The sequence below is a fragment of the Miscanthus floridulus genome, chromosome 6, assembly GCF_019320115.1.
Source record: "Miscanthus floridulus cultivar M001 chromosome 6, ASM1932011v1, whole genome shotgun sequence".
In the NCBI taxonomy this organism is placed as follows: domain Eukaryota; kingdom Viridiplantae; phylum Streptophyta; class Magnoliopsida; order Poales; family Poaceae; genus Miscanthus; species Miscanthus floridulus.
The window spans coordinates 102624596-102630627 of record NC_089585.1 but is presented as its reverse complement, the minus strand read 5'-3'; positions in this window follow the sequence as shown (position 1 = coordinate 102630627).

Genomic DNA, 6032 nt, shown 5'->3' with positions numbered 1-6032 from the left:
TCCATCACCTCCTTGATCCGCTGCGCCACTTTGGTGGGAGGAAGCGCTCCATTGGCGAGCGTCGTCCCTTCAAGCGATGCCCCGGGCACCATTAGGTATAGGGGGAGCGCGCGGCTCATCAGCGGCGCTACCCTCCACGTGTGGTAGGCGCTGATGATCCCCGACCCCTTGACGCCCCTGTTCTTCAGAATTTGGAGGGTAGCGAGGTGGTCCTTGATCCTCTTCTTATCTTTGTCTGGGACACCCCACCTCCACAACCCCAGAGCCTATTCGATGAGGTGCCTGGTGTACACCGACAAGGGGGCGGTCACATTTTTCTTGACATAGAACCACTACGAGTGCCACCCCTTGTTGGAGGTCAAAGAGCGCATCAACGGGTAGTCAGTCGCCCGGGTGTTGCGCAGATGAATGCTGGCGCAACCTATCAGCGTGCTCAGCTCCTGCTTCCTGACCCGCTTCTTCGATAGACTAACGACAAAGAAGTGCCACCATAGATCGAAGTGGGGACTAATCCCTAGGAACCCCTCACATAGGGTGACGAACGCCGCAATATGCTGGATCCCATTGGGATTAAGATGCTACAACTCCACCTATTAGTAATCCAACAACCCCGAAGAAACATATGGGCAGGGACAGTGAATCCCCCGCTCATGGAAGAGAGCAAAGGACACGACATATCCCTCGAGCGGCGATGGCTCATCCTCATCACCAGGCAGCAGCCACTCCGCGAAGGCGGACAACTGGCGAAGGAGGCCACGGCGGACGAGGCCCTCTAGGCGCTGAGAGGTAATGTTGGATCTGCACCACGCCTCCATTAAAATGGCGGCTACATTGCGGATGCAAGCTCAACGGTGGCGGCAGTACTGGTGAGGGAGGCCTGGCGATTGGCGACAGAGGTTGGTGATGCGAAGGCAGAGTATGGAACCCTGGGGGAGAACCCCGTGGTTTTATAGGGGCGATGGATGCGAGAAGCGCAGCTGTCTGCCTCGATCTCTGAGCCCACCATGACATGCCGCCACGTCACGTCGCGGGATACGCGCCCGCGATCCCTATCCTTTCCCATAAAAATCACCTCGAACGGTTTGCCTCCTCGAACTGATCGGACTCTCCCCCCGCGGAGGGGATACAGACTAGAAAATGTCTTCGCCAGCCCAGGTGGGCCCAGAAAGCCCAAGGCTCAGCCCAACAGTCTCGATGGCCATCCCAACGAGGGATGGGCCCATGGGCGACTAAGACCCAAGTACGCGAACATCAGTAGGGCCTCGGTCTACTATCGAGCCCCAGCCAGGCTGACCCTAGATGAAATCCCCATGAACAGGATACCAGGGTCCCCTTAAAACTATCCAGTTGATAAAAACCGACTCTCGTAGCCTTACCCGTGAAGGGTCCGAAGCACCCCACCTGGGGGCTCGGGGGAACACGCCCAGGCGATTCTGCTCGAATCAGCCGGGGGCTCGGGGGCTACACCTGCGGGTGCGCTCGCGCACACCCGCCGACAAAACAGAAAACCCCCCAGACGGTTCCGCCCGAACCACCCATGGGTGCGCTCGCGTGCACCCATCGGCAAGACAAAAATCCCCTAAATGATTCGACCCGAATCACCCCCGGGGCTTGGGGGCTTCTGTCAGGTTCATAAAGCCGGGGTCCCTCGGGGACTGGCTTCCACGCCAAGGCTCGGCCCAAGAGTCTAAATACAATAGGCCAGAAGGATGGCCCAGTCGCCGACCAGAAGGTCTGGACCAAAAGGAGCGGTGCCCGCTCGTCGACCCCATTGGCCCACCACTCCGATCGGAGCACTCGCTTCGGCCTCCAGATGCCTTCGAACGCCCTCTCCGATCGGAAGGCCTAGCCCAAAGCGATACTTCTGACTCTGACCCCACGTCTCTCCGATCGGGGCTCGTGGGAACCCTGCTCACCGCTCTTCTCCGACTGGCACACTCAGAGCCGACTGGAGCCATCCGACCGGGGACGCCCACTTGGTAGGAACTAGGAGACGTGCAGAGAAAAGCAAGGCAAGGCTCACAAGTCAAAAACATATCTGCTCTGTAGGCAAGGAGCAGTAGGATGCCCCATGCAGGTCATGCCAACTCCGTCACGAATGATGGACCCAGATTTCACTTGAACATATCCAATAAGAGCTCCCTAAACCCGTCACTCGAGCCATCATGACGGGAATGCTACCGCATTTCTTGTCCGAACGACGGAAGACTGGTTCCGCCTTGCTCGACCCTCGATGGCTAGGCTCCGCCTCACCCGACATCCGAGGGCGGGCTTCGCCTCGCCCGACGGCCAAGGGCCTCCTTCGCCTCACTCGTCGGCCGAGGGCAGACTCCGCCTCGCCCGATGAGTACACCCTGCGCCTTCATAAAGATGAGCACAGTGTACGACATGACATTCGAGTCAAACGCAGCACTAAGGACCATGCCCTGCGCCGCGGTAGGAAAGTACCGCCAGGGTATGACAGGATGGACGCTTTAGACCATTCCAGCATGGCAGAGTTTGAATAGTGTTGTAGGCGCCGCCTTCAGCCCTCGAACACGGAACCTGACATAGACATACGACAACCACTACGGTCTAGGAAGAGACTCGCGCCCTCTACAGTGACGGACGTACTGTCATCGTGCCATCCGCTCCCCATAGGGCCACAGGTCAACACCCTTGTCTGACACGCCGCCCGGAGGGGCAGGACAGGACGTGGCCACTTGTTAATCCGGTAAGGGCATGGCATCGCCAGGACACGGGCACCCGGCGAACGTGCCAATCCCTAACACCATCTGGCCGTATCAGCAAGGCTGGCTCAACAAAAAAGGAGGGCCCAACACATTCGAAGGGGCTTCTTGACCTCTGGTTTTTCTCCCATCTGTAAGCCCTGCTCCCCCCTTGATCTATAAAGGGGATGGCAGGCCCCCACTAAAGGGACGGACTCCGAACAAATAAGTTCAACAAACACAACGCTTCACACACGACTGAGCAGCGACGAAGCTCTCGGCGACCATCAGGGACTTGGGACTCGTCCCTCTCTCAACCGTTTGTACCCCTTACTACGAACCATTTTTGGTATTAATAACACGAGCAGCAGCAACAAACTGGACGTAAGGACGTTCAGCCCGAACCAGTATAAATCTTGTGTCCTTTAGTGCACCATCCGGGCCTAACGCGTAACAATCATAAATTTACTAGCCGGTGTTTATTCGAAACACCGACAAATAGATATATATTTGAATCTAGTTTTTAAATAAATTTATTTAGAGATACAAATATTGCACGTATTTTCTATAAAAATCGAGTCAAACTTTCGACACAAAAACCAACGGCGACAGTTAATTAGGGATAGAGGAAGTACATAACAAAAGCATGTATATAGAAAAGTCACAATGTCTTATTTCGGAACGGTGGAAGTAGCATCTATGATACGAAATAAAAGCATGTTAATATTATCCACTATAAACTTAGTCAAAATTAAGCTATTTTGATTTGCATAAATTCTAGAGTTGTCTTCTTCTGTGGACAGAGAGAGAGAGTACGTCAGGCCTTGTTTAGATCTTCTAACAAAAATGAGAATGGGACAAAAAAAATGCAAATGAAATCCAAACACTTAAATTCTAGAATGAAAATCTAGAATCAGCATAAGCATTGAACTATTTCAACAGTACTTTTCAGCGAACGAACAATGTTTTTCTCTCACCACAAATCAGCATAAAGCATCAGTATAAGCCAAATTTCAGCGAAACAAACATATCGCAACTATCTACCTCAAATATACTATTTGGAGATTTTTATACAAATACAATAATTATTATAAGAATCAGATCCAAACATCCCTCGTTTCTTTTAACTCAGAATCCATATTGTATACATTCACTATCTAGAATCCAAATTCTCACTATTAGAGAATTAGATCCAAACATGTCCTTAATAGGAAACATAGAAAATTATCATCCTAAGGAACTGGTCTCAATGAGGCACATGCTATTAAATATGTTTCAACGTTGCAACATAGAAATTTTAATTATATTAATAATCTTCAATTTTTAATAGTTTTTTAAAGCAAAAACATTAACAGTTATCTTTTTGGTTTCAGATTAATTAAAGAAATTTAAGACCGTTGCTTTTGCTTTATTTATGCAGCTTCTTAGAGAAATGTTTTTTTACCACTGTACAAAATAGGGCCCTACTCAAACGAGCCAAGCTACGCATACACGTGCTTCCTCCATCCTTAAAGAATAAAAAAATCGCTTATCGAGGAGTCAAATAACCTCAAATTTGAATAAAATATTTATAATGAAATACTCCCTCTGTCCTAAAACGGTGTGCTTCTCGTTCCTCGAGGAGTCAACTCTTTTAAGTTTTTCAAAAAATATAAAAAATAATATCAAATAAGTTTATTATTAAAATATATGTCATGATCAATCTAACAATATATCTGATGAAACTTAAAATAATTTGACTTCTTAGAAAATGAAAGGTGCACTTGTTTTAGAGGGTGGAGTACTGATATTTGTGAGACATAATAAATATTACTATATTAATCATAAAATATATTTTAACTTTTTATAATAAATCTATCAAAAGATAGAAATATTGGACTGTTTTAAATAAATCTAATTAAATTTGAGATTATTTGGTGACTTCCAATTTTCTTAGGGTGTGTTTGGTTTCTTCTCCTAAACTTCAGTCGCTGTCCCATCGAATGTTTAGACACATACATGGAGTATTAAATATAGACTAATTACGAAACTAATTGCACAGCTTGCGACTAATTTACGAGACGAATATTTTAAACCTAATTAGTCCATGATTTAACAATATAGTGCCACAGTAAACATGTGCTAATGACAGATTAATTAGGCTTAATAAATTTGTCTCGTGGAGTACTGACGATTTCTGTAATTTATTTTTTTATTAGTATCCAAACACCCAATGCGACACCCTTATGTAACACTTTCTAAATTTTAGTTACTGAATCCAAACACCCCCTTCCACGGACTTAAACAAGCCGGACCAGTCAGCACTCAGCACGTGTCAGGAAAAAGAGGGGCAATCAATAGCACGTCTTTCTGGAAGCCCAACGAGCGAAAAAAGGTCAGCGCGTGTCGACTGCGCGCGCCTGCACCGTTGCTCCCCTCCCTCCAACTAGAAATGTCAACGGGAATTCCCTGTCGGGGTTACTGCCCCATCTCCGTACCTGTGGGGGGAAATTTCCCCCATCCCTGTCCCTGTAAAACCTCACGGGGAGCACTTCTTCCCCATCTCCGTCCCCGCTCGGGGATTTAATCCCCGTGGGATCCCCATCCCGCATCAAATCCTTGGAGAAATATAGTGCTGGCAGAAATAAAGCCTAGGACGATATAGGCATTTTAGCTTGACCGACATTTCAACAAACACCTAAAGTACAGGCAGTAGCAAGCTAGCAACACGAACACAAAGCTCGTAGTATCAGCTGCAATCAGCTCAGATCAAGGGAACCTTCAGATTCTACCAATCTTTGCAGAAAGCCATAGCTGAACAACAGTCATCAGTGCACAAGATGAGATCAAACAAGTTTTCAATGCCCAGAACCAACAACAGACTAAATGAACAATCACGCACACAAGGACGACGGAAGGAGAAGCCAGCCGTTGGCCTGGGCACCTGCGACGCGGATGCCGGCGACCTCGCCATCGATGGCCGCACGCTCCACGCCTCCACCTCCCTCCCCCCTCCTACCGATGTCGCATCTCTGCCCCGCCCGCCGCCAAGACGGCCTGTCGGATGGATTCTTGGTGCGCAACAAGCAAAATCGCACCAACCACATCTGCATCCCGCGCCCTCGCTTGGAGACGATGCAAGCCGTACAACGCTGCTCTCGGCCGGCCGCGCAATCGCCGTCCGAGCTTGGAGGCGGGGAGGGCGAAGCCATGGTGGCCGGCGGTGAAGGCTGTGCGGATGCGTCTCCCGTGATGCTCTGCAGGCGGCGCGGCCCTGGTGGTGTGATCCGACGGTGAGCTGCTCCGGTTACTGCAAGTGGTCGGTGGAGTGGAGTGGCTGCTGGA